Here is a 19,079-nt window from a genome sequence, read left to right as displayed (position 1 = left end):
GATTTGAACTCTCACTCCAATGAACCTTCAGAACAGAGTAAGGATGTCTTATCCCTCTTTGCCACACACACAACTTTGTAGCAAGTAGCTGAAACCATTCTGCATACAACCAACTGCAACATCATCTACAGTAATATGAAACCATACAATTATTTGTGCATTTATTATTTTGAATGTATTGCACTAAGTGACAGTTATGATTATTGCTTGCAAATATGCAGCTCTGTCTTACCTCTCTGTCTTTGTTGGTCATTCTTCTCTTATCTGACCAGTAATCTGAGACATGCAGTCAGTAAGCCATTCCATATCATTGTCCTTACAATGTGTGTGAATATTAAATGGCAATAATATAATATGCAGTTGCCAAGAAATGAAGGGGAGGTTGGCTGTTAATAAACAGAACCTGTGAATTGTGTGCTGCTTACTTACATTTCCATCCTTGACAAAATTACATCTAACACTTTGTCTAACCTGATACACCCATTAGATGTAGGGCAGTCTGCACTGTGTTGTGTTTTCCTTCTCCCTATCAGTAATCATTAACAGTTGCAATCTATTAAAAACAAACATTGAGGGAGTGCCTGAACTATGTTTATATCTGCAACACAGAGCCAAGTATTTGAGATTCAGCAATTCTAATGAGTTCACACCTCATTTGCATCTTAATCCTTTGACAGCTCTGAATGTACACCATGAAAATACAATCCTGTAGCTATGAAAACTGAAAGTGTTGAGACTACTGTATGTGAAGAACACAGAAAAGAGGCTATTACTTTGGGATATATCTGTACAGAGGATTACTGAACTTGAGAAGGTATGCTTGCATTTTGTCAGCTATATATTTCATATGCTGAAATGTAATTAAGAAAAATCTGTATAATAGTTTGATTATATATATATATAATTAGCAAAGGGTTTTGTACTTTTATCTGTATGAATTAGTTAGAAGTGTACTAATAGCATGGGCATGTTTGTCAGGCAATTTCAGAGGTGTACATGATTGGCAATACCTTAACATGGAATTTTCTGTGTTAAGTCTGTAGACGTGTTTCAGGGATAGTTCATTTGATAGCACTTTTAGCATTTCAAAGATGGATTGTTAGCAAAATGTGTCATTTGCTTGTGTTTTGGGGTTGGTGGAGCAAAGCTGCATTTCTGTTATGGCACAAACAAGGATATGTTGCTATTGTTACTCTCCTTTTTTGCATCCAGACTGTTGTTCATATTTCAAATCTCCAGACTGTGTTATGTTTCTCAAGTGGGTAATACTGAAATGCTTCATTTTCTGTTTTATCTGGAAACAGTTATTTTGCAATTATATTTTATTTATGTGTATTATCCTTCTGTTTTATTTTAGGATGCCTAGGACTATGACACCCAGGCAACTCAGTCCTCGAAAACCATCCTTTGCTGATCCTGAGAATCAGGTCATTGTTGAAGCTTTTAGGCAACATAATACCTGAACCTGAGAGTGGACATGGAGATGTGTCAGGCAGAATGCAAATTTGGCAGCAAATCATCACAGACATTAATGCAATGGGTGGCCACATCAGGGCATATGAACAGGTGCACCTTAGGGCCGCTGATATGATTTCATCTGCTCGTAGGAGAGTAGCTGCAGTGGGCCATGATTGGATGGGTACTTGTTGGGGGGAGTCTGCTACAGGGCCACCACTAACAACAAGTGAAGAGTTTCTGTAGACTGTCAGGGATCCAGACAGCTCATTAGTGCTACTGTTTCAGAGACAGCAAGCATGTGCCAGGAGGTGCGTCCAGGCAGGCTTTTGTATCTCAACTGTTAAATATTGCTGTATCGTAAAACAATTTAAATCAATATGTTAGTTATGTTTCACAATATTTTTTGAGGGGGTTGAATATTGCTATAGTTAAAAACACATTCTGGTTGATTACACTTGGGCTTAGGTTGGAGTTGTCATCCAAGTTCTTGTTGAAAGTAAAGTTAATGGACAAATAAAGGAGAACAGCATTACTCCCGGTGTTACTGTTAATTGTGATGATGTTGTCCTTACCTTTGCTTAACATATTCCAGGACCATCTGGCATACAGAGGATATCATCATCTGCATATGGTAAGCCAAATATTTTCATGAAAGTACTGATGAGCAATTCAAAGAAATATTTTAGTGTGTGATGTTGATGTCAGGACTGTTGTGTATATTACTGTATGATCTAATAGTGGCAGCCCTGCTATTTTATTAGCATATCAATTGTTCCTGTGTTTGTTGCTTATTATCACAGGCATACCTCTCAACCATACTAAATTCCTTGGCTTTTACCAGATTTGAGGGCAAACTGTTAGGGTGCCATGAATTCCTGACTGGCCCCCTTAATTTCTGAATTTCCCGGACATTTTTTTAAAAGCGTTTACCACTTTAAATGTATGGCTGATGTCACCACCCATCACCAGCCTACAGGGGTGTGCATGATGACACCAGCCTGTTGGACTGCAGGGAATAGAGGAATATGAACAGCAATGATGGGAGAGATGGATCATGTGCGTATAACTTTTGCAGAGTCTGCCCACATCATGTCCCAGCTTCCAGCTAAGAACATTCATTGTTCTTCAGACATTTCAGCTTATCTCTTTGGGCATTACCATTTTACCTGCTATTGTTGGGCCATTATGTGTACAAAGTTTATCTGCTGCTGGGCCATTTCTTTCTGTGGGACGTTTCAGTTTTGCTGCCTGCTGCTTGTTTCAATTTAATGTGAGAGTGTACTTGAGGCTGCGTGTACTGCTGGTTTCAATTTATTTTATCTGAGCCCTGACCTGAGCCATTTCAATTTATTTCAAATGAGGTGTGCTGCTCATTTCTTTTGCTGCTGCCATTTATTTGAAATGCTTGTATCAGCTGGCTAAGTGTAGCTGCTGCTCGTTTCAATTTATTTTATTTTATCTGAGTCCTGAACCATTTGAATTTATTTTAAATGAGGTATGCTTTTCAATGTCTTACTTTAGTTGCTGTTTGTGTACTGCTCGTTTCAATGTATTTTTATGTATCTGCCGGTTTATCTGAGCTATGCTGCTTGTTGTTTCAATGTATTTTAAATCGCAATGAGCTGGGCAATTATTTTAGGTGTGTGTGTGTGTGTGTGTGTGTGTGTGTGTGTGTGTGTGTGTGTGTGTGTGTGTGTGTGTGTGTGTGTGTGTGTGTGTGTGTGTGTGTGTGTGTGTGTGTGTGTGTGTGTGTGTGTGTGTGTGTGTGTGTGTGTGTGCGTGCGTGTGCGTGTGTGATTACCTAATGTGAGCAAAATAAACTTCAGACTCCACTACTATTTGTTGCTCTCTTTATCTGCCAGAAGCTAACTTATTTTACATAAAGGGTCTCCATGAACCATAACATAAAGAGACAAATGGAATAAGACGCAACAAGAATCACTCCATTGCCATGAAGTCTTGACTTGGAAGAATACTTCAGGTCCTTTTGTTCTGCTGGAACAAAGTGTCTAATCTACAATACACTACTGTACTGAAACTAGATTGTAATCCGATTTCAGGTTAAGCCTGCTTCTTTAAGCTTAAACCCCTACAGCACATAGCATGCATTCAGCCTCATTTCTAAGACCCTTGTACTTCCCCTGTACATATATTGACCCATTGCATGCAATTTTGCCACATGATACAGACTGGCAATATGATTCCTCAGTGTCTAATGGAACAATATTACATTACCCTCTGGTGGGAAAAATCGGAACCTAGTTGTAAACTTTGAAGCCAGCAATACAGAGAAAGATGAAGGAAATTGTGTTTTTCAGCAAGCAATAATGACTGCAATTGAAACTTGCAAAATTTTTCCCTCTAGCCAGTTCATTTCCTTGGCTAAAATGTGCCTCTTAACAGAAAAGCTCATTTATTTATTTTACTTTATGTACAAATTCACCTCTGAATTTCCAGCTAGTTATTTCTCTGCATTTTCCTCTTACACATGGGTAAGATGAACTTTTGTAAAGTGATGTGAAACAGAAAAGTCAAGATAATCTGTTAAAATATATCCAATAAAGTATGTTAATGTGCTCATATTACTATTTCACAGCCATTTGCAACTGCAGTAGATGACATTTTTCACATTTTTCAGCTAAGGCTTGTTTCTACATTGCAAAAGATGGTTTTAAAATAACTGTTTAATATTTCACAAGAGAATATGGTATTCCACAATTCCAATGGAATGGGTGAGGTTACATAATTATGTATGCAAATTATATATTAATCAGTGTACAGATCTGTACCTATTTTTCATGGGCCTTGTCCAGATTTTTGATGTTTCCAGGTTGAGAGGTATGATCACAGGTGATCCTGACAGTGGAAGTGTGGGACTTCTACCACCTGATGTCAGTGTATCAGCAGACTCTGATGATGATGGTGTCCAAACAGAGGCACAGTCAGGGGGGTACAGAGGTTGAATCCGGCACTGAGGTTGACATACAGCCATCCCCTGAAATTCCATCGGACAAAGCCAGTAGGCTTATGCCTACCCATTCCCGTGAGCCCTCAGATATTGGACAGGTGGAGGGCAAGACAATAGATCAGGTAAATGTGGTCACTGTAGCTTCAGTGCCTGTTGACTCTGGCTGTAGCCAAAGTGTGGGTGAGGTGCCATGCAGGGGAGTTGTTAGGGGTGCTCAGAGGAGGCCTGCTGTACATCCTGTAGCTGATCCAGGCATCTCTCCCCATGCCACTCGATGTATGTTAAGGGCCATCATGGAGGAACAGGAATGTTTCCATAGGTGCTCCAGAGAAATTCTTAGGGGTTTAGATGTGGCACAAGCTGACATGCGTGACTGCCTCCACCATGTTGCCAATTCAATGGATTGGATGAATGACACATTGGGATGAGTGGAGTCTGTGATGGAACGTCTGCTGGGAGTGAGACAGCATCCTCATGGGTGTAGGTCAGTCACATCATATGCCGTTAGCCAATGTGGCTGTGCCTGATCACACTCCCATAGTGCCAATACTTCCACTGCTCCATCAGTGGGTAAGCTGTCCACATCCAGACATGGCAGTCCATTGGGTTGTGGTCCTGGGCATACTCATGAGGAGAGCTTGTTCAGTAGACATCAGTCATGTTCAGGTAGTAGCAGTGCATCTGACCGTGTGTGTGGACATGCCAATGCAACTCCTGGCAGAGCCAATTCTCATGGCCAGGGATGACAATGATGAACTGCAACCTCTACCATGCATGGCTCATACCTGTACAACATACCAAGATGTAGAGCTACCACAGACCTTGGCTGTGTTCATGCAAACCCTCACACACCAATTTCACCTGGAGGGCCCATAAAGACAAACATACAACAGTTACATGGTTCAGCCATGAAGCTTAAAGCTTATTTTTTCTCACTGGCCATTTGGTACTTTATTCAAATGTCTGCCTGCTTCTCTGTCTTACTCTAACAAACACACAACTTTTGTGTCAGCCTACATTTCCTGCCCCCAGCTCCCTGTGCAAGTGATGATAACTGTGCCATATCCCTGTTTAGTATATTTTGGATTCAGGGATACAAAAAACTTGGTGTCTTAGTATATCTGTATTTGTGAAGTTGAACTGCTAAGTGTACCTTTGACTTATATTGGTCTTGGAAAATGAGACAGTTGATAGCGTCAGCATTGTCCAACTTTATTGTGAATTATCTTGTGAGGGATATGATGTCTGAAACTGCAATGCATATTATTACTTTCTAACTTCTCTCTTTACTGATTTTTCAGTACAAACATATGGTGCTAAACTGAGTTCATGCAGTGACCATCACTATTTTTGAGAGGTATGAATGCGAATCTTTGATGCCTGAGGCCTACTACTAAATAATGGACACATATAAGTCAAATAAGTCTCTGCTGTCACATGTTAATGTCATTTCTGCACAAATCTCCCACCTTTTATTTGCTTACACTACCAAGCAACAAAATGCAAGGATATGTCAGTCATTCATTTTATTACACAATACACTCCAGGTTCATAACTTACCTTGTAAATCCAGCAGTTGCAACAGTTTTAGTTCAGGGCTGACTATGTCTGACACAAGGAGCACACAGCCAATACATGGGGAGGGAAGGGTTGTGAGAGTTGCCTGGCATCAATGGTATTATATGTATGTGTGTAGGAGGAAGCTTATACATCCTTAGCTGGTGAGTGAGTGTGCCATGCATCATCTCTTAGCCAATGCGAGGGAATATTGAGCACACCTAGATTTGCCTACACCCACAGCAGCTGCAGCTTCTCCCTCGGACTCCTCACCTGCATGTGGCTGTGGTGACCCATTGGTGGTGGGATGTGTGCTCCTTCCCCTTGCTGATCCTACTGAAGCTGTTTTCTCAAGATAATGTGTAGCATGGGACATACTGTGAATATTTCAGTACATGTCCATGGATTGTACAGCAGATGTGTCAAGACACCGCAACCGTGACTTCAGCAGCCCAAACAGATGCTCTGTGATATTTTTTGTTTGAGCTTGTGCCTCAATATGGTGTTCTTCAACAGGTGTGTGTACATTTCTGATGGGTGTCATCAGCCACGGTTCCAGTGCATAACTTGCATCCGTCAGTAAATGATCTTATGGGATATCCCCTCTAGTGAACATATGATACAGTTGGGATGTGTACCAGATATGTGAGTCGTGGTATCTGCCAGGGTTATTAGCACACACATTCTAGATGACTTCCTTGATATTACACATGACTTGGCAGTTAAAAGGATGAAAGCCCTTTTTATTAATAATGAGCCTTTCCTATTCCACAGGCGGTGCCTTCATTTCTACATGTGTGCAATCTATGGCACCCAGTACTTCAGGGTAGTGTGCTACAGGGTAGAACTCCTGCATATTTCTGGCCCTAGCCTCAGGAGTATGGGCAAAATATATGTGGTCACTAGCATGCTGGAGCATAGCATTCAAAATCTGATGGAGGATCCTGAATGCTGATGCTTGTGACACCCCAGAATGCCCCTTGTTGGTCTCTGATAGGTACCTGTGGCAAAGATTCTAAGTGCTACATGGTATTGGTTCCCCTCAGTTTTCCCTGGTTCTAAGTTGAGGAGGACAGAGGTTGCAGAGTTCCTGTAGTGTGTCTCTATCTACCCTGTAGTGCTCTACAATTTCCACATCATATAGGTTCTGAAAATTATTCTCCTTCTTGGCCTTAGAGTATTAGCAGCAGCAGCAGCATAGATTACAGCATGTTGCAGATACACATGAATTAAAGCATCTACAACTCCTAACTTTGTTTCAGTATAGACTTCTTTCTGTAGCTGTATTCCAATTGGTTTTGTAATTCGCAGGAAAAAAACAGCACCAGCTCTACACAGTTGCTTTCTAACTTGTTGAGTAGTTTCTCCATCTTGGATTGGTTGATTAACATACAATTTAGCTGCTTATGCTGTAATTTGCATACACAGTTTACCTTGTTTACGCAGCTATGTGCGGCTCTACACATTGTGTAGAGCCACTTACTGAATCCAAAATGGTGCGCTATGGTGTGACACGCATACAGTGTAAACGGACCATGTAGGCTTTACTGAATCTCGCTGTATTTTAGAAGGAGTCCCTATTAATTACTCAAACGTTTTAAAGTTCGAATGTCATATGGTTGACACCATATTATTGAACTTTAAAAAGTTTGAAGATGAAAAGCAACGGCTCCGTATGGCGCAGAATGGGAAAATTTCTCTTTTCTGCACTGAAGTGCGATCTTGGAGTTGGTATATTTAAGTAGCGGGGGTGTGAGGGGTGCAGGGGCGCTTGCCTCCCCACTCAGTGTTGAGGTAATTTTAATTTTATTTTTAATTTTTTATTATATTTTCAATTTTTCAAACTTTTCTCATATGTTGTCAAACATATGAGGTTTGAAATTTTGAAACTTCAAATATATAATGTAGACCCTTTTAAAAGAATAGATAAAAAGCTGTTTTGTGCTATATGCATTATGTGGAATGAAATGAAATTACATTTAATGGTAAATGGATTTTAGCAACAATATTAAGGAAATTCAGATGGTGGTTATAGAAAAAGGAGTGAAGGTTTAATACTGATGAAAATGTAGTATGATTGTAAGGAAAATTATGTATGTTTCTAAATGCATTTGTACATCTATATGTTTGTACATTTATAAATATTTGTAAATATGTAAATACTTTGTAAGTAAGAGTTCTTTTCTTGTATAGAACTAAAGAACCCTTACTTTTTTTGGTAGGTGCCATGGGATCTTTTACATCCACCTGAGCTACACCAGCTTGAGCCAATGGGACTTGCATCTCATCTGAAAGACAACACACTCCAGAGGGCACTACCCACTTTATGCTGCACTGGAGTTTCAGCAACTGATCTATCAAGTGTTTAATATCTCTGTTAGTCCAAACACTGTTTGTAGTTTTGACATTGGGTCCTTGTACATAACCTACGAAAAGCTTCATTGACTTCAAACCTTCACGCATCTGCCAAAATTGGCTTTCTTGGGATCTTGTCATATGCTTTCTCTAAATCAAGGAATGCTCAGTTGGACTCTATCAATATCTCCAGCTTCACATACACTATTTGTCTCACTGCAAACATTGTGTCTGTTGTGCTGTATCCTGATTTAAATCAAAAGTTCTCATTTGTCATCTTACTTTCTACCACTTGCATATTCATTTATCAGTCATTGTCTCAAGCACAATCATGCAGTATGAGAAGAGCCTGATACTTCTGTACTGCCCACAGTTGTGAATGTCTCCTTTGGTCTTGTATACACTGACACTAGAATACTTATTCTCCAGCCATCTGGAATAAGCCTTTCTCACAGTATTGTGGTCAGCACTCTCTGGAGCCATTTCTTCCCTAGTAAACTCAACAACTTGATCATATCAGCCATGACTTTATCTGTGGTTGTTTTCCCTGACTTCATCCTACTTAGTGCTGTTCATACTTCTTCCAAGGCTGGTTCTCCTTCTTCTTCTTTCATCCAGGGCTGTGTATTGGGCAAGTACAGATTTTGTGGGTTTTCTTCATTTCGAAGCTTCTTGAAGTACTTCTTCCATTTGCCTTTGATGTCCTGTGGACTAGTGAGCAGATTGCTGCTGACATCCTTTATGAATGGCATCTGACAACTGTCTTTATGTTTCTGTCATTTCCTTGTAACCTCAAGAAAATTTTTATACCATCTGCTGAATCTTTTTCCAGAAACTTGTAGAGTATCTCTGATGCTTTCTTCTTTGTTATTGTGATGGCTGGCTTATACTCTTTGACAGCCCGAAAGTAGTTCTTCCAAGCCTGATCCATCTTTCTATCTCCTGCTACTTCCATTTCTATAGCTATTGAGTATTTCTATTGAGCCTGATTCACCTTTCTATCTCCTACTACTTTCATTTCTATAGCTATTGAGTATTTCTATTGAGCCTGATTCACCTTTCTATCTCCTACTACTTTCATTCCTTCTTTATTCTGCATTTTACTACCAGCTTTCCTTATATATTTTATTTTCATATCTGGGCTGGTTGCATAGTTGTTCTATGGTCCTCACATGTGCTGTTTTGAGATGCTTTCCTTATTCTTCATGTCCACTTATTTCCTTTTCTGGAAGTAATAGAGCCATGATTATTTCCTTGAACCCTAGTACTTTCACTCCAGTCAAATTCGGCCTATTCTTTTTTGTCCTTAGAGCCTTCTCTGACTGGGTATATATAATGTAATTGAAACTCACATTGTCGAACCCCTCTTCATTGAACAGCTTTTAAACAAATTCTCAAATCAGGGAATGGACTTTTAATCAAAGTTTTTCCTAGGTAAAACCAATGGTTGGCCACCTTATGGAATTTGCCCTTTTCCCCACTGTAGTACGATCTCAGAGTTGGTATATTTAGTTAGGGGGGTGCAGTTCCCCCCATTCAGCAGTGTGGGGGCGAAGCCTCCCACGTGGATAGGTTTTACATTTTTTTTTTTTCCGCAGTCACTATGGTGGCCTACCATTGGTTTGCCTGAGAAAAAGTTTGATTAAAAGTCCATTCACTGATTTGAGACTTCAATTAAAAGATGTTCCATGAAGATGGGTTTGACAATTTGAGTTTTGATTAAATGATACATGCCTTCTCTGACATCTGCTTGCACCCACTAATGTTTTATGCTAACCACCTCACTACAGATGGCTTTGCAATCTCTGATTTTACCCCATTGCCCTTTCAATACTGGGAAGATGTCAACCTGGTTAGCTCACTGACCACTCTAGTATGTGATCTTGCAAATGTCCCTCTAGGCTAGCCATGTGTTGCAGGCTGACATTTTAAGTTGAGATGACTTTTGTTGTGAAAATGACAATATTAAGAAAAAACACTGACATAAAAAGAAAAGCAGATGACATTTTATTTTCTAAAAAACAACAATTCCTATTTTTCTATTTGCAGATAGAGAAGCATCATTTCAGAACTGTCAGTATGTCATTTAAAAAAAAACATTTAGCTAGCAGTCTGGACCTTTGAACTTTCTGGCCAATTTTAACATGTTGAGCTTATGTTATCTTCATATTTTCTAATTATTAGAAATATATCACTTAATTTTAATTGGATGTTCATGTTTTTTCTAAGAAATGATAGGCATTCTGTTTTTACATCAAATGTTCTTTAACATTTTGGACAGTTTGGGCCAGATTCAGGAAGCCTCCGTGTAAGAGTTATAACTCTTACACGGAGGCTGCAGTTAAACGGTGTGATGTCAACATGTCATGCATATGCATGAGGTGCATGAGGCATGCTGAATCACACTGTATCTCTTACACGGTCCGTGTAAGAGAGTAGGGGGCGTGTCCGTAGGCTAAGCCCTGCATGTGGACACGCCCCCGTAAGTGTAGAATGGCTGAATGTAACCAGCCACGAGAGAGGCCATGGAAATGTAAATAAACACACTACACAACACATTCCCCCACAGACCATCAGTGTACAAAGTGAACAGAGGCTATAAAATGAGAATAAAACTGTTGTATTTTTTTAATCCCGTAAATGTTTGCTACTGTGTGCGCTCATGTGCGCGGGTGTGCTACTAGCGCAACTGCAGTTAGCAATCAGTGGAAAAGGATATGAGAACTAAATATGCAAAGTAAGCCAAGAAGAAATAGCTTAGCGGTAGAGTTGCCGGCTTAAGAGTAAGCAGGCAGGGTTCGAGCCCCCACAACAACCTTTTTTTTTTTTTTTGTAAATAAGCACTAAAAAGCCCCCTGACAGTATTGTACAAATGTAAAGGTAATCCCTTTTGTAAAATGGAATGAACTGGAGCATATATTTTGAAGTAACACAATAATAAAAATAGTCAGAAATGTACTGATAGCTAAGCTGCTGTGAGACAGACTGCTCGTAGCTGAGTAGTGTTTAAAAAGCTGCAAACTGCGTGCCCGTTGCTAAGCACTGGTTTAACAGGCTGAAACTGTTTGCAACTAGCTGTGCTTAGCTGAACATGTGTGTCACTAGCCAATTAAGGTTTATCCCAGCGCACACCGTTTGCGTGCCGCTCCCACAAGCTAACTGCCAGTGCGCATGCGTTAGCTCCGAGCAAACGAGCGCAGACCTGCTTTTAAGTGCTTAAAAGTGCTTTTGGCATGTTTGATTGACAGGTCCTCAACTCATTTCTGTCAGGAAAATCAAAAATCAGTTGCCAGATTCGAACCCAGGACACCATGCACTAGAGTCAAGGTACTAAACCACTAAGCCATGACAGCAATACCTGGAAATGCAGAAATAGCATATATATGGAATAAAATCCAGAATGGAGCATGATAAAGCATTTTCAGTGAAGTAGATACAATTCCAAAATGGCCAATCAGAGAAATGTGCGGGAAAAGCGGCATATATAAGCCCCATAGGCGGGAATACACAGCAGAAACGATTGTAGAACAGACCTGCAGTCAGAATGAGTGGAGTAGGTGAAGGACATTGCTTTCGAGCACAGCGTTGGGGCGTTGAGGAGTCCAGATACATGGTCTGGCTCCTTGTCCATCATCACGAGGCCCAACTCATGCAGGGCCAGGTCTCATGGGGAGCGTATAGGGCAGAGGCATGGGACCAGTTGGCTCGTGATCTGACCAATGCTACTGGCATTCCACGCACTGGTGAGCAGGTCCGTCACCACCATGCGGACCTGAAGCGACGCAAGCAAGACCAGTTGACCAAATGGATCCAGGAGGCCTTGAATATGCCCAACGCCTCACTACTGAGTAAGTTACATTTTACTTATGTATGTAATGATTTCAACTGGCTGATACCATGGAGATGTGTAGTCCAATATTACTTCTTTCGTATTACAGCTGCAGGTGTCCGCTCTGCGAACCGCGAGATGTATGCCCGTAGGCTGGTGCGGCTGCGCCACCATGCAGGTTAGTAACCCCACCCATTACTTGTAAATAAATATTATACTGTAGCATGTATCAGAACACTGCAGTGTATTGATTAAAAGTAATAGAATGTGCAAGCAAGAATTGAAAGTCTGCAGGTATGGCTGCAACAAGTTCATCAGTATGCAAGTGTAACTGGAAATATAATTGATAGAATTAAACAGTGCTGTAATACAGATGTCCCACCATTAATTAAATATAGTGTAACCTGCAGTAGTCTCAAGAGTACAGCTTCAGAATCTGAGGTAGTCATATGTGAGATATATCCCTGTTGAAATGCTGAATCATGACAGAAGTGAGGCTGTTGGAAAGTGTTTGAATCACCACCAGTCTAACATGTGAACAAAGCCTAGAAGTACCAACCTGAACTGTGAAGTTGCAGGATGTGTGAGAGTGACAGAAAGGGTCATGTATGAATAAATAAAGTAGTAATAACCCCTGAATATATTAGCCCCAGTGTGTTCCTACAGAACTAAATGCATGTGGGAAGTACAACTTAATATCCCAAACTGATTTCAGTGTGTCAGAATCTGGAATGTCTAGGCCAAATTCTGTATATGGTGATCACAGTAAACAATTTGCAGATAGAATGAATGATTATCTGACAGACTAAACAGCCATAGTTGTCCCCTGTCCTGTCATCAAAGTGTAGCAGGATGATGTATCTGATCAGATTCAAAATAAGTAGGATAGTGATGTATTTGTAACAGGTGTAGCATGACAGTCAAATAAAAATTATTTTGAAACATCAGCCTCAACTTAATTGTGTACCTATTACAAATGTAAATGAATGTGCAACATATGAATGTGTCATCACTTTCTATCTCCACCCAACCCTATAATTCCATATAACAACACCCACTAAATAATGGTATGTGAACATTTCATTAATCATGGACATTTGTCCATTTCAAAAATATATGCATGTCTGTTCGTGCATGTGCCCTGTTGATACCTGCAAATTTGATGGCCTGTTGCCATTAATCAACCCTGCATGTTGTTTGACTGTGTATTTCTGTTCAAATAATGCATGTGATATTGATATGCCCCTTTTTCAATGGTGTTAATATCTGGGTGTTTGTTTGATGGGAATACCAATGCATGCTGTCACAACTAATCTGAATGGAATAAAATGCCACTAACCCAAACTAACATAACTACTCACAAACCTAGAACACTTGGGAAGGCAGGTCCCAGCGGACCCACCTCTCCCACCTCAGCTGGCGACTGCACCTGGCACTAGTGCCCAGGCGGACCCCCTCTGGTGGCCCTGTGCCACCTTCGGGTGGAAGCTGCAGGGGATGGGGCCCGTCCCCTCTGCAAGTGTGGCCAGAGGGGTTCGTCCCACTCACCCTCCAAGGTGTCCGGTCTGTGGTGCAGGGAGTTCCAAGACTCCGTTCTTGGGCCCCACGCCAGCTCGAGGCTCGTGTGGCACAGCTAACGGCCCCGGCCGTTGCCCGCCTACACAGCCCCAGCACAGCCCCGTCCTGGGCTGTGAAGGAACAGTGGCAACTGCCTATGGGTGGGGATATCAGTTCCACTGTTGCCATCTGTGGGCTCATGCATCTTGGATATCCCAACCTCCGTCCCGTCAATTGTGTAACCCCCACGTGTGTCATACACCGCCCTGTATGCGTCTTGTCTGTCTTGTCTGTTAACCTACCCAACCTACCTCCCCAGCTATACCGACTTCCTTCACCTGACATACCACTCTCACCTGAAAAAAAAAAAAGGGCACTCTGTACCCACAAAAAAATTACGCCCCATACATAGCTGTCCATGTCGCACACATGTCTGCTTGTCATTGAAACAGTTAATTACAATTGGCTCTACAACAAATATTAATGTTGTCCTGACACCTCTCTCAGGGGTGAAAGGTTTCCAATGTCTCACCAAAATACATGGAAATGCACAGCTGTTGCTGCCAAAGACATGGGCATCTATGGGCCTTACCTACATACCTCCTGCAAATCCCACGCTTGTTTCCCTACTGTCTTACCCTCTTTGTGACCTCTTTTTCACCACTGTCCTGTCACCCCTTTTTCTTTTCTTTCAAAGAAATTAGCACGGGTGTGCGCGTGTGTTAGCGGAGCTCACCACCAGTGTGCATGCGTGAGCTCCACGCAAACGAGCGCAGACCTGGTTTTAAGTGCTTAAAAGTGCCTTTATGGCACTTTGATTGACAGGTCCTGTACTCAGTTTGAAAGTTTGCAAAGAAAAATAAATTCCCACTGTCAGTCTCAAACCCAGGACCTTGATAATATTAGTCTGTATGACCTACCACTAAGCCATGCTTGCCTTACAAGAGCACAGTGCTAAAATAAATATAACATGTGATAGTAGGAATCAGTATAAAGGCAATATAGGAGATGTACTATCCAAAGCATGTCAGGTAGAGTTTTAATGGCCAAATTACTGGATTCCCATACTAGTTCAGTGTTAACAGATACAGCCCTGCTACTTGTTAGCTTGTACATAATACTGTAAGGTAATGTACATATATGAAGGTACGTATATCTACACATGCATATATATAAATATATATAAATACATATGAAATATAGTTGTAGGTGTCAGTATCCATACACACTCACTACAGGAAACAGTGAACATAAATGCAGCAACCTGAATCTGCAACACAGCCTGACCCCTGTGTGACCTACTTACCCTTCTAACTGCTTAAAGGTGGCCTCAGCACTTTGATTGACAGGTCCTGTACTCATTTTGAAAGTTTGGAAAGAAAAATAAATTCCCACTGCCAGTCTCTTCATAACATTAGTCTGTATGACCTACCACTAAACCATGACTACCTTACAAGAACACACTGCTAGAATAAATATGACATGTAATAGTAGGAACCAATATAAAGGCAATATAGGAGGTGTACTATCCAAAGCATGTCAGGTAGAGTTTTAATGGCCAAATTACTGGATTCCCATACTAGTTCAGTGTTAACAGAAACAGCCCTGCTACTTGTTAGCTTGTACATAATAAAGTAAGGTAATGTACATATATGAAGGTATGTATATCTACACATACATATATATAAATATATATTAATACATATGAAATATAGTTGTAGGTGTCAGTATCCATACACACTCACTACAGGAAACAGTGAAGATAAATGCAGCAACCAGAATCTGCAACACAGACTGGCTCCTGTGAGACCTACTAACCCATTTAACTGCTTAAAGGTGCCTCCAGCACTTTGATTGATAGGCCCTATACTCAAGTCAAAAGCAGAATATAAGCATACTAGTAGGCCCTACCACAAGACCATTGTAACACTAGTCTGTATGACCTACCACTAAGCCATGACTCTCATACAGGAATATAGTGCTAAATAAGTGGAACATGTAATAGTAGGAATGAAGATAAAGGCAATATAGTATGTCTACTACCCAAAGCATGTCAGGCAGACTTTTATAGTCCCAATTACTGGATTCCCATACTAGTGTAGTGTTAACAGAAACAGCCCTGCTAATTGTTAGCTTGTACCCAATAATGTCAGCTAATGTACATATATGAAAGTATGTATATGTACACAGATATATATATATATTTATATAGCAATACATATGACATATAGTTGTAGGTGTCAGTATGCATACACACTCACTACAGGGAACAGGCAAGAGAAATGCAGCAACCTGAATCTACAACACAGCATGAAGCATGGGAGATGTACTAACCTTCACACTCACAGAACACTGTCAACAGCATACCAGCATGGTCCACGCCCTACAATCTGAAAGGGCAACGCCTATCTCACATACCCTTTTATAGCAGTGTCCTGAAATCACAGTGAGACATGCAATCAGTACACACCTGGCTGCATGCAATTAGCAAATGCTGCCTTACAATTGGTGCAGAGGCCATCACATGGACCTATGCAGATACCTACAAAAGCATCGAGTACCCACACTACACTCATGCAATACATTCATTGCACAAAACCTACAGAGAAAGAGAGAGAGAGAGAGAGAGAGAAATAAAACAAATATAAGGACAGCCAGCAGCAAAAGCAGCAGCAGAAGCAAACAGCAAGCAGCAAGCAGAAAGCAGCAAGCAGCAAGCAGCACCACTGGCACAGCAACAGCTGCCACAAACACAGGTAATGCAAAGTAGCAGGTTAATCCTGTGTATACTGTGACACCTCCAAATGTATCATAGTTCACTATCTATAGGTATGTCCATGAGATAGGTTGTGTGTACATAGTCCTGAAATATAAACATATGTAATATTGCTGTACATGTTGCCCATACTTAACACTTCCATAGCTTAGAACACAAGGCCAGTTGTGCATATGATGCAGTAGTTCCCAGGGTCAGTAGAGGTTCCTCCTCATTGGTGTGGGACCACTGTGTATGTATGGCACTGTTCAGGTACATATCCTGTAGTATGGCCAGGGATTAATATCAGTCTGTCATGTGGTGCTATGTCCTCCAGGGGTGAATGTAGCACACATCCAGGGATACCATTTCGTAACAGTGATGATATGTGTTCTGCAATGATGAGGGTGGCTCTCACCTGGACATGTGAGAGGATAGGGAGGTTACAGTCATCTGGGATAACTAATACCACATGTGTAGGAGAATGGGGGGTACCTGCACCTAAACTGTCTGCAACAATGTTGCCAATATCTGTGCATTTGGTGAATGTGAAGCATCTTAACACTGCTGACCACAGATGCCTTGCCGTCATGTGAATCTGCCCTGTGCTGCAGTAGCCTCCTACTATTGTTATACAATATGCCTGTATCTGTAGTCCACTGGCAGCATTAATAAGTGGTGTGCAGTTGTTCTGGGTTAGATATGTGTGTGCACAGTACATGCAGTATGTGGGATGTCTGTGGTAAGCATATGCAAAGGTGCTGGCGGTGTGTGTTGTGGCTTCCACTGGCCCAATGGGCTGCATGGATAGCATCACTGTCATAACTAGTGAATAACTGTGTAATTACATGCATACATAGCAAGGTAGTGAACTGTGCTTGTGGTGTTGTTCGGATATGTATATCCAGGCTGAGTAATGTGTGTCCACATCACAGGGTTGGATGGCAACACACATCCAGTATGTAGGGATGAACACCCAGAATGTATCAGATGTGTCGCCTGTGCAGAAGTATCCGGCCATTACCTGTGCATCCCCCACAACACACACACATGCAACATATGGCAGAAGTACTATAGCAGTACACACATGTTCATAGGTTCATACTAGGCTATTTGCCCTAGGGCATTGGTAAGCCTAGTAGAATGTGTTTGTCTTTCGCCACCCAATTACAAGTTATGCTGCTATGCCCTTGTCCGACGTTAGTATACTGTGCCTCTGTCTAACAGTGACATAGAAGTGATACCTGGGGTACAACTATGATCTCCATCCACTCATCCAGATTCCTATGGAAGAGAGTCAATGAGGGACTCTGCCTAACCAGTACTGTGAGCTCATTACAGAGTGAAGGGAGCCTCTCGGTTAGGAATATGCCCCTCCAGCATGTCCATGTATGTCAGTGCTGAGGTCCAGCTCTCCTGAGCATGTGGCTGTATGGGACTCTGCCTGAGGTGCAGCATGTTCATTACTGCTGGGTAGGACATGGCTGTATATGGCACGCACAGATTGCCTCTGAACAGGCAGTATGCCACTGAGTCCAGCTGGATTTACTTTACCTGGGCAGCATATGACATCTGTGTGAGCCATTGCATCCCCTTGATGAGGTACTGTTGTCCTGTACCAGTTGCTGTAGGTGTCTGGTTAGGTACATCCCAAAAGTTGCATTGTACGCAATTATAGGCCTGATGATGGATGAGTAAAGAGGCACAATGACCTCCCCTGCCATACATGTGAATCCCTCATGATTAGCTGGGCTATATAACATGTCTTTCAATCCACGTTGGCCATGTGGTTGACAAATGACAGACCGCTACCATGTTTCTTCCCCAGGTCCCCAACTACGTCTTCTGTACTCAATGGCCTAACACCTATGTTGTACTGTGCCACCAATGTGGAGGCGTGGGAATCTGCATTGAATACTGATACTCCCCCTCCCTTGTTCAAGTGTTGGGGCCGACAAGAATGGTAACAGCTATAACTTGGTAGTACTGGTGTGCTCCTGTGAAACCTGAAACAGGTACATGTTACTGCACAGATATCGATGTCCAGAATGTTAAGTAGGGTTTTGAGTGCGTGCATCCTTAGGTCTAGACTTCCGGTGTTGAGTAGCATCACTCTTACTTCCTCATCCTTTGTGATACAAATGGATGTGGGTTTGCCTTATGAGCCTTGCCTAATACAGGCACTATGGGTGTAGCAAGAGGCTTCGCCAAATTCCAATAGGACAGGGGTGGCAGGTGCAAGCTGTCCCTAGCAAAGCATACCACCCCAAGATGGCAGGCATTGGCACACCTGTGAATGACACCAGTATGTCAGTCAATTGTTGGAAGGGATCATTGTGCCTTGATATTGTGGCATCGTTCTAGGTGAGGGTAGGATGCTACTCAAGGTCAGGGTCAAACTGTCTTGGGCTACGTGCTCAGAGAGCTCTGTACTGTCTCATGTCATGTAGTCCAGGGAGGAATGTGTCAGGCCATTCACACCAGCATGGACATTGACTGAGTCATACCTGTACTTGCCTTGGGGTTACCTGAGTGTTTGTGTTATGTGGCAGGTCATAGTGCCCGACAGGCTGCACACCGTGACCCTCACCTCGTTAAGC

The sequence above is a fragment of the Protopterus annectens genome, chromosome 2.part2 (assembly GCF_019279795.1).
Source record: "Protopterus annectens isolate FY-2018-M chromosome 2.part2, PAN1.0, whole genome shotgun sequence".
In the NCBI taxonomy this organism is placed as follows: domain Eukaryota; kingdom Metazoa; phylum Chordata; order Ceratodontiformes; family Protopteridae; genus Protopterus; species Protopterus annectens.
The sequence above is the reverse complement of the archived record's forward strand: the minus strand, read 5'-3'. Positions refer to the sequence as shown.